Source organism: Balaenoptera borealis, assembly GCF_965194805.1.
Source record: "Balaenoptera borealis genome assembly, chromosome: 2".
Taxonomy (NCBI): domain Eukaryota; kingdom Metazoa; phylum Chordata; class Mammalia; order Artiodactyla; family Balaenopteridae; genus Balaenoptera; species Balaenoptera borealis.
The window spans coordinates 75645747-75659497 of record NC_138867.1 but is presented as its reverse complement, the minus strand read 5'-3'; the positions used below and the strand labels follow the sequence as shown (position 1 = coordinate 75659497).

General features: G+C 33.1%; 1 long non-coding RNA gene across 1 annotated transcript in view; it reads left to right on the top strand.

Moving 5' to 3' along the window:
* Positions 1-13751, top strand: part of LOC309622620 — a 1071855-nt gene that overhangs the window by 117604 nt on the left and 940500 nt on the right. The gene's annotated exons all lie outside the window — the stretch shown is intronic.

Here is a 13751-nt window from a genome sequence, read left to right as displayed (position 1 = left end):
CTGGATTTTTAAAAAGTTTCTTTGGGGGGCAATTATAATTCTTAATGATATTCAAATCAATTTTAATACCTTATAGCAAAAAAGTGAATTATAAACCAATAATACCCTAATTTATTTTAAACATCTAGACAAAAATTGATAAGAAAAATTAAAACAAAGTTCAAAATAAAATTTTTAAACGTAAAAATAATTGAAATAAATATATTCTATAATGAAAAAAACACTGTTCTTAAAAAATAACTTGAATTAAGTCATAATTGAAAAATGGATATTAAGTTTTTAAAAATGATGTGCTAAGGAATGGTTTGACTTAAGGAATAAAATGACTGAATTAATATTCAGCGTTAATATTCTCCACCCTAACCAAATGGAGAATAAAAATAACAAGTCCCTCGCCTCCAGTCTCACTTTTATTCATTCATTTAAGAGTAATTTATGAAGCAATTGTTTGGGCAAACAACGATATATGAAAAACAGCACACAATGTATGTGTTGTTAAAATATTTGTTGATATTATTTGACTATATTTCTTCCTGTGATAGTCTATTACACTATTTGATTACAAACGAGCAGATCTCTAGAGATCTTCACGTATCTACCGCCTGAGTGTGTTTGCAAAATTCTAAAATAGTCCCCATGACTTTTATCCCCTAGTATTACACTTGTAATTATGTTCTGTTACACGGCAAAGACATTTTGCAAATATCATTAAGGTTACTCGTTAGTTGCCTTAAAATACGGAGTGGGCCTAGCATTTTTTTTTTTTTTTTTTTTTTTTTATACAGCAGGTTCTTACTAGTTATCTATTTTATACACATTACTGTATATATGTCAATCCCAATCTCCCAATTCATCCCACCACCACCATCACCCCCCGCTTTCCCCCCTTGGTGTCCATACGTTTGTCCTCTACATCGGTGTCTCTATTTTTCTAGACTCCACATATGTGTGAATATACGATATTTGTCTTTCTCTTCCTGATTTACTTCACTCTGTATGACAGTCTTTAGGTCCATCCACATCTCTACAAGTGACCCAGTTTCATTCCTTTCTATGGTTGAGTAATACTCCATTGTATATATGTACCACATCTTCTTTATCCATTCATCTTTCAGTGGGCATTTAGGTTGCTTCCATGATCTGGCTATTGTAAATAGTGCTGCAGTGAACACTGGGGTGCATGTGTCTTTTTGAATTATGTTTTTCTCTGGGTATATGCCCAGTAGTGGGATTGCTGGGTCATATGGTAATTCTATTTTTAGTTTTTTAAGGAGCCTCCATACTGTTCTCCATAGTGGCTGTATCAATTTACATTCCCACCACAGTGCAAGAGGGTTCCCTTTCCTCCACACCCTCTGCAGCATTTGTTGTTTGTAGATTTTCCGATGATGCCCATTCTAACTGGTGTGAGGTGATACCTCACTGTAATTTTGATTTGCATTTCTCTGTGAGCAGAGAGTTTTCTCCAGCTGGTAGCAGAAGGGGAAATCAGGGACTGGACGCCTGAGGGGAACTTGATGCACTGTTGCTGGCTGGGAAATGGAAGGGCCATGTGGAGAGAACTTGAGAGAGATCCTTAGAAACTAAGGGCACCGCGAGCCACCAGCCAGCAAGGAAACGGGAGCTTTGTTCTATAGGTGCAGGAAACTGGATACTACAACGATAAAGAGGAGCTTGGAAGCAGATTGTTCCCATAAGCCTCCAAATAAAAGCCCAGGCTGGCTGACACCTTGATTCTGACTTTGTGAGATCCTAAACCAAGAGCCGAGTGGAGCCCACCTGGACTTCTAACCTACAAGAGCTATCAGCAAGTAAATGGCTATTGTTTTAAGCTGCTAAATTCATGATAATACATTACACTCCAATTAAAAAAGAAACAAACAAAAACAAAGAACTGCTCCACCAGGATAAAATTGTTATAGTAAGCCAAGAAAATAATCTTGAATTTGGAAACCTTAGACCTCAAGGAGACACAGGCCATAATGAATGTGTAATAAACCACATGTGGGCTTTAAGGCTCCCAATCTTTTCAGCATAAGGAGAACAGATAAAGTTTCTTATGAGCTTGGAAAGGAGGTTTTTAAAGGACAATGTTAATAATCAATTCCATATTCAAGAACTTAGATGGTATTGGATTTCTGAGAAGGAGATCTGTCGCCTTTCTCTTCTTCAAGACTTGGCTGAAATTAGGGATTTAACAAACAGATAGGTTTGGGGATCTAAGCCACAGAGAGATTTGTGTCATCTTTCCTGGGAAGAGCCCAGGAAGAGGTAGTTGGTGATAATAATGGTAAACAAATGGCAAATCATGGTAAATAAATTATAATTATTAACATTTGTTAACTTTATTAAATGTTAGACACTGATGTAAATTAATCAATTATTTCACCTAAAACTTACGAAAAACTTACAAAAATAGTAAGATTAAACTACTATTTCCCTTACTTTGCAAGTGGAAAACAGGTACAGAGAATTTAAATACTTTCCCAAATCCCCACAGCAGGTAAGTACAGGAGGCGGGATTTGAATCCCAGTACTCTGGTTCCTTGGTTTGGGCTCTTAACCACTAACCTAAGGTTTTCAGAAAGTAGGAAAAACCAACAGAGGAAACTATTTTCATGATGTTTTTAGGCAAATGATCTAGAGAGACACTATGATACACCTGTTTGTCCCATCCCAATACACACATCTCTAAATGGCATGGGGGCAAGACAATAATTCTTCTGTGTCCACATATGTGAGTAGTGAAAGATCATAGATGGATGGCCTCACCATTTTTCCAATATATGGTGGGATCATCAGAAGAGTAAACATTCTTTGCACCTGAAAGGGGCAAAGCATTAGTAGAGAACTGAACCTAAAAATATCTTAAAATCAGGTAAAAGAACAAGAAGCCCCCCCAAAGTTTGGTCAACCCTGGGAGCTAACTATGTCCATTTCTACTCCACCAATATATAAACCATTCTTAAATACAAGTCTCACATTTTATTCTGATATTGAAATACATGGATGTTTTACAAATAACAGGATTTCATCCATTTTGTTCATTAGGTATTTTGTACAAAGAGGTTTCCTAACTTACTTTGCATATATCTATTATAGGTTAACCTTCTGAAAAAAGTTTTCAGGATTAAAAAAAAAAATCTACATTATCTATATATTTTAATTATATAACTATGAATGTATGGATATCATCGGGTAGTCTAAAATATAAGAAATAATCTGGAAAAACTAAATATTGATCCACATTTTATCAGAATTGGTTTGGTATATAAGTAAAATTTTAATCTACTTATGTGCTTTATCTATTAATTTTATATCTACATAGTCAATGGAAATTTTAGATAGGTACATATGTTTACATTTACTTTTCCTTTATTGTCAAATCTTATTTTAGTATATGCCAGCAAAGTAAAATAAACAAACAAAAAACAAAAAACAAAAAGAAAACAACAGATGTTTCTTGCAAAGACCAAATAAAAAGTGTGCATTACATTTATACCTCTATTTTTAGCAACCAGAATGAGATCATATATTAATTCTATGTACTGATAAATGATGCCAAAATGTATAATATCATACATTTAGTTTTAAAGTGAAACCTAGAAATTTTAGTTAGATCTAAACTTAGCTGTGTCTCTTCAGATTCATCACTTGGTACCATATGTTGTGTTTCTGATCACAATTCTCATAATCTGTGGAGAGGCTACAGATGTCTGCCTTTAAATAAAAACAGCTATCAGTTTGCTAAAGAGTGGACATGGGCCACATTTCTAATTTTAAGTTGGAAAATTTGTTCCATTTTACAGATTTATTTTTACCCCTGAAAAGTCCTAACAAGATTTGCTAAGTTTGACTATTATAGACAGTTCATTTTTTATCAGTTTATCCACTTCAGGTAATATTTTTCAAAGATCCATACTAAGGGTATGTTCTGAAATTTAATGCAGTAGTTACTTTCACTTACTATTTTTAAAAATTTTTTGAGTGTAAATGAATTTATAATTTCCTCTTTCCTGATCATGGATGATCTCAAAACACTTTCACTCTTTACTCTCAATTGTGTAAAACTGTCAGTGAATGGAAAAAGATTTCTGTATTTACATTCATTTGAGACATTCCTAGAAATTTAATCCTACAAGTTAGGAATTGTTGTTGAATAACTTAACGATTGTTATTGAATAATTCATCCAACTTATGGATAAAGAAACTAAGGCTCAGAGAAATTGAGTTGAGTCACAAAACTAGAGTGGCAGATTTAGAGCCCAATCAAGGAAAAGTGATTCACTCAACTAAGTTAGTTAAAGAAGCTATACTTAGAATTGTTGGACAGTGTTAGCTAACACAGGCATATTTTGTATTTCCGTTTCCAGGTTTTCAAACACTTATATTTAATTATTTTCCTATGTTTAACTACTCTCTTGAAGTTCAGACATGAAGTGGTACTGTATATTTTTAAAAAATGAAAAGCATACAGTGTGTATATAAATGGGTAGATGTTCAGCAGTACATAATATTATTAATCTTTCCAAAGCGTAACTTTCAGAGGAAATGATCTACATATATTTAAACATAGAGTTTCAATGAAAGTGATTATTTCTGGATGCTGCCATATCTATTTCTAAATATTTTAATTTTGCCTAATTTTATTGGAATTCTATAATAGTTATTTATTAATAATTAATTTAGGACCTCTCTTTCTCTCTTTATAGGTCTCTTTATTCTTAAATTATTTTCTAGGAATGGCTTTCCTTCTTGTAATTTCCAATTCACATTTTTTGAACTGTGCATAAACAGGTAAAAGTTGATTCCAGAGGGAATATATTAACTGGCTCAGGACACATCTGATACTCCAACTCCATGATAAATCAAGAAAACCATGTCATTTTGCATAAGAAAAATGACATGGTTTATCTCCAGTACTGTTAATATTCTTTGGTAATTTCTTAAAACTGTCATACAGCTAGAACTATCATAAAAATTGATGAAATAAATGTGGCATTTCCAGAAGTTAAGTTGGCACAACTTTTCATTAAAAAAATACCATTGATACAGAAAATTGCTAAATTTACTGAATGCATGTGCCTTAGATGTTTTGTATTTCATTAATCTAGTCATTCTAAAAAAGCAATAGCGACTGTTGGTTAAAACCAACCAGGGTTCTTACACTACAAGAGTTATGCTACCTGTTACTGATATGGAAGAAGTCTGGGCATAGTGACCATTATTAGCATGACTGCATCATAATAATAATAAATGGTACTGCCAGTAGTGTTTTTGCAAGTTTCTGTTACTTCCTTATTGCTCACTAGCCTTTCTTTACTTATATAAATAAATAAAGGAATTTGGTTTGTAAATCAGTGATAATCATTATTAATATATCACCCTGTTAGTTAGGACCACATTCATTGTGGGATTTCTTATCCATCCCAGACTTCTTTTACTCAGCTGGTTAGATGATATTTTGTAAAATAAGATAACATTTCCTTAACTGTGCCATTTTAAAACAATGTGTGTGGTTTATTGATAAAATGAAAGGCCATTATGCTCAATACTAATTCATTGTTCCTACTTACCTGTGAGATTTTGTCCTCAGAATCTTCCTTATAGGGCCTTTTATTTTATCAAAATGATAAAGGTGATGAAGATAGATAGATAAGTATTTATATTTAAAATGTAAAGTATGTAACGGTAACCAACACTGTATTAATAATACATTATGAAAAACTAGACATATCCCAGAAATGGAAAAGTGGTTTTACATTGGGAAATATACTAATGTGCTTTTCTTCATATTTAATAGACTAATGAAAACTATGGAGAAAACATATTCAACAAGATTCAATATCCATTCATGATAAAACTCTCAGTGAACTATCTCTACATACTTCTATACTATCTCTACAACTTTCTTAAACTTTTAAATTATAACTCTAGATATCATTTTAATGCTACTTCTACTCAATACTGAATCAAGAAGTCCTAGAGTATAAGGATTGGAAAGTAAGAAAAAATATTTTCATATTTGGAAATAACAAGAGTGAAATGGAAAAATTATAAGAACTGGTCAGGGTTTCAGCAGTAGTGCTGGATACAAAATCTCTATATAAAAGGCACTGCATTATCATACGCCAGTAACAGATAATGTTATAATACAAATGATAGTAACAATAACAAACAAGTTGAGAGAAAAAAAAAAGCACGTTGAAGAACATAAAAATTCCATATCAAAAACTATCAATTTCCCCTAGGTTAATCTATAATCAGTGTAATTGTAAACAAAATCTCATAGATATCACCACAATGTGATTTATATTTAAAAAAAAAAAAGTAAGGGCCGAGGACACCCAAGACGATTTTGAAGAACAAGGTGCAGATACCAGATATCAAACAATAAACCACTAGAGTCATTAAGATAATACTAACACAGAGACAGACAATCCAATGGAATATTATCAAGAACCAAATTACTGACGTATTTAATATAAAAAATTTATCTATGAAAAATGTGGTATTATATATTGATGGCAGACACTGAATATTTTTGCATCTGTAATTGGAAGTGAAAACACTATGACTTGTTACTTGTATTGCCCTGATCTGAATGTACCAGTGAGGTTTAAAATGGTTAAAAAGTCCCTCTTTTTCATTGCTTAAAAAAAAAAAGGATATAGATTCGAATTATTGGCTTTTAAAAAAGTCTTTAACACTTGATAATAGCTGTATAAAACTCATGGACTTATTTTACTAAAGCAGTCATTAATTAGAAAATACTGATGTAATGTATTTAATGACTGTAGGTAATATTTAGGTATTTTATGTCTTCTATACAAATAAACTAAATTTTGTTCTAGGAAAAGTATAAAATTAATCTAAATTCTTATGTTTTTGGAATAAGTTTCTAAAATATTCTATTTTTCTCAATTCATATTTATATCAGTTTTGTCATTTATAATAATGCCAAATTTGTGTCTTCTCTTTAGATTATTCAAATTTTTTTCCAAAGAGTTTCCTATTTTATTAAATTTTATAAAGAACTAGTTTTTGGCCTTATGGTTCCTTTCCATTATATCTTTGTCTTTTATTTCCTTAAATATTGTTTTTCTCTGTTAATACCTCCATTGTATTTAATTTGGGTTTGTTCTGTCATTTTTTTTCTTAGTAATATTTTATAGTTTTATTCTTTTCTAATGTAATTATTTAAAGCTATAAACTTCCCTTGAAGCACCCCTTAATTTAATTCTATAAGTGTTTATATGCAATATTTATATTATTGTTTACTTCTCACTTTCATTAAGATGTATGCTTTAAAATGAAAGTTTAGGAGTATGTATTTCCAAATATAAAGTCCTTGAAGTTCTCTTTTTACACTAAACACTAATTTCATTTATATTGTAGTCACAAGGGACTGTATGATTTACATTCTTTGACTTTGTTGATGCTCAGTCTACAACTTGATGTTGATGCTTGAGATTGATATGTGTGCTTGAAAATAAAGTATATTTTGATTAGTCCCACTCAAATACTCATTCTTGCTCTGCTAAAAAATTAAACTAAAGCTTTGGCTCTGATGTTAAATTTGTCATTATCTCTATAAATCTCGATTTTTTCTCTCTATTGATATTATTAAATACATGCATTTTATGATGTTCTATCTCTCAGGTGAACTGTAGCTTTAATCACTGATTAAGTAGAATTAATAAGGCTTTCTTTTCTTGAAGTACATTTTCCTTGCTGCTAATATAGATGCAATATATTTCTTTAGCTTAGTGTTTGCTTGGTATCACTTTTTCTGCTCTCTCATTTTCAGACTTTGTTTTCAATCTCTCCTTTAAAGGTTTTTATAAGAAGCAGATATATTGTGATTTCTTTCAGTTTATCATTCTGGAACTTTTACATTACATTGATTATGATTACTAATAGTTTTTAAAAAATATGTTATTTTAATCTTGCTATTTACCATGCTCTTCCAGTTTTGTTTTGTTTTTTTATCCCCCCTTTCTCTTTCTAGGTCTTCTTTTGAATCAATTTATTTTTAATTATATTCATTCCCTATATTGTTCTGGGAGTTAATTAGTCTTTCTGTCCTTTTAGTGGTTATTACTAAAATTAATATACCTTAAAAATTAATCAGGGCTTCCCTGGTGGTGCAGTGGTTGAGAATCTGCCTGCTAATGCAGAGGACGCGGGTTCGAGCCCTGGTCTGGGAGGATCCCACATGCCACGGAGCAACTGGACCCGTGAGCCACAACTGCTGAGCCTGCGCGTCTGGAGCCTGTGCTCCGCAACAAGAGAGGCCGCGATAGTGAGGGGCCCACGCACCGCGATGAAGAGTGGCACCCGCTTGCCGCAATTAGAGAGAGCCCTTGCACGGAAATGAAGACCCAACACAGCCATAAATAAATAAATAAAATTAAAAATAAAATTAAATTAAAGTGAGCTAAAATTAAATAAATTAAAAAAAAAAAATTAATCAACATCTTTGTATTCTCCTCTCAATGGAGAACACATGAGGCTTAGAATATTTTTATTTTTGACCACTCCTCTACACTTTGAGTTTTGTATTTACTTATGACTACATCCTCTAAAATATTTATTTTTGCTTTATTATAAAATTAAGAGATATAACTTTTGCCATATGTTTACTGATTTTATCACTTCTATTTCTTCTTGCAATACAGACACACTTCAGGGGATCATTTCCTTCTCCCTGAGGTATATCATTAGAAATTCCTTTAAATAGGGCTGGCTTATCACAAACTCTTTGGTTTAGTTTGTTCTTAAAATGTCTTTTTTTCACCCAGATGGCGAAAGGCTGCTTGATTGGGTATAAAAATCTAGATTGCTAGTCATTACCTCCTGATTTTGGAAGTTATCTTTCCACTTGTTTATTGGCTTCTATTGTTGAGGTGAAGTAGGTTATCAGTTGCTAATTACTTTTTATTCTCAGAAATTGTCTTTTCACTTTTACTGCTACCTAGATTCTATGTTATGAAGTTTTACTGTTATGTGAATAAACATTTATTCTTTTTATGTGTCCTGCTTTGGATTTTCAGAACTTCCTGAACCTGAAAAATCATGTCTAGTAAATGTTCTGGAAAACTGTCAGTCATTATTCAACTTCCATTCTGTGAAACACTAAATAAACAGGTGCTACATTTCATTCTACTCTCCACGTATTTTAACCTCTATCTAATACCTTCCATTCTATTCTCTTTGAGTTATATATTGGGTACTTTCTTCAGATATACCCTCTAGTTCACTAATTCTCTCTTGCTATATCTAGATGTTCAATTTATTGATTTTTAAAATTTTTAAAAAATTTCCACATGTCTAGTTGAAATTGTTTTCTTCAAATATATTGTTTTTAAATTTTATTATCTCATTTTCTCAAAATTGGTAATATTTTAAACATTTTAAGTTTCTCAAAACTTTTTACATTTTGTTCCTGGCAATTCTGTTAACTGAAGCTTTAAAAGTTCTAAATAGCCAATTTTTTTTTTTTTTTTTTTTGGCTTCTTCCCATGGTAAACCTTTTCTTTAAAATTTGTATTTGAAACTCATGTTTGATGGACGTTTATCTTTGGGAACCTTGAGAATCCCAGATTGAGGATGTGTCCTTTCAGAGACTCAAATACCCAATAAGATCACTTTAAGTGAGTTTTACATATTGGGGCTTGAAGAACAAACTGTTAATATAAATTACATATTCAAACCTGTAATTAGAAATTCTTAGATGAGAATTTTTCTCCTATTCCTCCATACTTGGGAGTTCAGTCTGAAACATAATAACTACCTTCTTTTCTCTTTTTTGCTAGTTGGAGAACCTTAATCTACTTATTTGCTAAGATATCGCATTTTAAGTGTTCCTATTCATCTTACTGGAACCCTAAGTGTTGGTTCTTATTCCTTTTGGCTATTAAAGGCAAGACTCTTATTTACTGTGGCTGGAAAATGTTATAGAACATCTGTAGCTTCAGCTTGAACTTGCTATCACAGATTCTATCCCATGATTTCAGGCTGCTTAGCCCTGTTTATTTCACAATTCTTAGTATTTTTCTTAATTGTTCACTTTGTTTACTAGGTTACTGTATTTTTCCTACATGTTTAGATATGTTCTCTCATCAGAACACTTGCAGGAACATTTTGACATTATTTAGCACATCAATTTGTCAGATGTAAACCCACTGTTCTTTTAAAAGTATATTGTATTTGACTTCCTAGCATCTATATTCCAAAAGGATATCAGGCTGTAATTTTCATTTATTATGCCAGGATTTATTTAGGTTGCAGTTTACTGCTATTGTTTACATAGCTATCTCAATGACTACACAGTATTAAAAGTGTTTTATTTATTTATTTAATCCTAACACACTGTGAGGTAAATATATTATCATTACAGAAATTTTAACTAATAGAAAACTGAAGTACAAATGTTAAAACAACTTTGGAGGATCATATACCTTGTAAGTGGCAGAGATAAACATAAGTATGCTAGCTTGAGAATCATTATTTCCAAATTTTAGGCTATAATGCCTACCAGGTTTTCTACTCTGGTGATTAATATTTGTCAATTATATTTGTCTTAGAAAACTAGTCACCTAGAGTCTTAAACCTGTGACTAAAACATCTTTCATAGTATTCATTACTAATTTTTTTTACCTCCCACACTTCTGTATTATATTCTCTCACCCAACGCTTTGTATTCTTCTCTATCCTTTTGATTAGTCTCTATTTTTCTGTTATAATTGCAAAAGATGTTTTGATAATTTTATTGTGTTTTCTTTTAAATGTTGGTTTTTACATATATATATATATATTTTTTTATGGCTCTGTTGGGTCTTCGTTTCTGCGCAAGGGCCCTCTCTAGTTGAGGCAAGCGGGGACCACTCTTCATCGCGGTGCGCGGGCCTCTCACTATCGCGGCCTCTCTTGTTGCAGAGCACAGGCTCCAGACGCGCAGGCTCAGCAATTGTGGCTCACGGGCCCAGTCGCTCCGCGGCATGTGGGATCCTCCCAGACCAGGGCCTGAACCCGTGTCCGCCGCACCAGCAGGCAGACTCTCAACCACTGCGCCACCAGGGAAGCCCCGGTTTTTACATTTTAACAATTATATTTTCCTGCTTTAAAACTTAATAATTTATGCTTGTACATTTGCTATGTTTTTTATTAGCTTTTTTAGCACATAAACGTAATTTTAATTTTTAAAATGGTTGGAAAAATAGGTAAATATAGCGTGCAACATCAATGATCCTTGTATATTAATTCTCCAGGATCAGAAATATGGGGTAGGTCAAAAGCAATCATAAGGGGGCTTCCCTGGTGGCACAGTGGTTGAGAGTCTGCCTGCCAATGCAGGGGACACGAGTTCAAGCCCTGGTCCCAGAAGATCCCACATGCCGCGGAGCAGCTGGGCCCGTGAGCCACAATTGCTGAGCCTGCGCGTCTGGAGCCTGTGATCCGCGACGGGAGAGGCCACGATAGTGAGAGGCCTGCGCACTGCAATGAAGAGTGGCCCCCACTTGCCACAACTGGAGAGAGCCTTCGCACAGAAGGGAGGACCCAACACAGCCATAAATAAATAAATACATAAAATTTAAAAGAGATAAGCAAAACATTCTCTCTATAAATTTGAAAAAAAAAAAAAAAAGCAATCATAAGAGTGACATGAGTAATTGAATAGGAGCCTTCTCCTAGTTAGATTTTAAAACCACTAGTAATTCTTGATTCCAACATATTGTCCTCTGTATCCACCTAAAAAATGAACATAGTAATAATACTGGCTTTTTATTAAAACTTCTGCTCAATTTTATTTTTTTAAACTACCAGTAGAAGGTCTGCAATTTTCTGAGAAACAGTTTGAAAACAACTAGGAGATGGTAATTCAAAGCAAATTAATTTTATACAAACTTGAGCTTCAACGCTGTACAGAGTTTTGTACAGAGCAGAGTTTTTAAAAAATTATTTCTAGTGAGAAAACTCATGGACTTTTCACAGGTGTGTGGGGGTGTCTCAAAATTTTGATTTTCCTTTTTTTTTCTCATTGATTTCTGACTTAGAAATTTCCAACTTGCAAAGGAAAGTTGCAGAGATTATAAGTATACACAAATACAACTTGTATTTTCCCCAGTAGAATGCATAGTTCTGTCTCACAATCAAAGAGTAGTCTAAATTTTTTAGGGCATGGAAAGGAGGCCATCTTTCTAATGGGGACAAATAGATACATAAAAAGCCTTCTGAGATGTATGAGCAGCAAGCTTAGAGATTATTGATAGAGACTTTCCTGTTCTTTGAGGCACTATATGGAAATAGCTTTTTCCTTAAATCAAAATAAGAAAAAAATAAGGCTTATAAACAGTGATTAGAAATAACTGAAATTTAGGAAATTATTAATTTGTACTAGGTTATTATGTTCTTTAAGAATTAGTTTAGATTGTGTGAACATATATCTTACAAAAATACCTTTATTCTTTTTTTTTTTTTTTAATAAATGGAAAAGTGGAATCATGGAGTATTTGCCTCTGTGATTAGTTTATTTCATGTAGCATAACGTCCTCAAGGTTCATCCACATTGTCACATATTGTAGAATTTCCCTCATTTTTAAGGAAAAATAGTATGCAGTCGGCCCTCCATATCTGCAGATTCTGCATTCATGGATTCTACCATGGATCAAAAATGACCTTAGCCTATTTTATAATCAGGTTATTAGGTTTTCTTGGTATGTAAGTTTAAGAGTTGTAGGCTTTCCTTATATATTTTGGAGATTAAACGCTTATTAGATATATAATTCATAAATATTTTCTCCCATTCTGTAGGTTGCCTTTTACATTGTTGATTGTTTCATTTGTTGTGGAGCTTTTCAGTTTGGTATAGTCTGACTTGTTTACTTTTGTTTTTGTTGATTGTATTTTTGGTGTCATATCCATGAAATCATTGCCAAGACCAATGTCATGAAGATTTTCCCTTATGCTTTCTACTCGAAGTTTTACAGTTTGGGGTATTAACGTTTAAAACTTTAATCCATTTTGCGTTGATTTTTGTGTATGGCCTTCTACCAGGCCAAGCAATCATGTCTGTCCTCCTCTAGGTAGCCAGACTGTGCTGGTCCCATCAGAGCTCCAAGACTGGCAAGACAGAAGCTAGTCCTCTGGGGAGACCTGCCAAAAAACTTGTGGTGCTGGACGTACAAACCAACTCTTTCCCTCCACCAGGTGAAGCTGGGAACTAGGGGGTTTCTTCCTGACATATGGCACTGCACAAAGGTAGGGTCTCTGGAGAGAGGGTGTCTGGAGTCTCCCTACAGGCTTTAGGGAGTCTGGTTTCACATTCCCCCAACATGCAGGAGCCTTTCAATTAGTTTCTGATTTCTCACAAAAGAAGTCTGTTCACGAATGGTTGCTGAATTGGAGTGTTTTAGGGGGAAAGATGTTCCTGGGCTTCCTACTCTTCCATCTTCTTGATGACACTTTTATTCTGCTTTCTTCTTTTTTTATACTTCTTTAACTGGATCTTTGCTTAATTTCCATATTTCTGTTCTTTCTACATTTTAGTTATGGAAGAATGAATGACAAAGACTATGCCTCTCAAAATATATTTGTATCTAGTACAGTTTTAAAGTAATGGTAGCTTTCTAAATAGTGTTCTGGTCTTCACAATATACTCCTTTGGTTATGGTTGTCCCAATGCAGGCTCATCCATATAGGAAGGAATGATTATAAATTAGGAATTATTGACCTAATCTACAGTAACT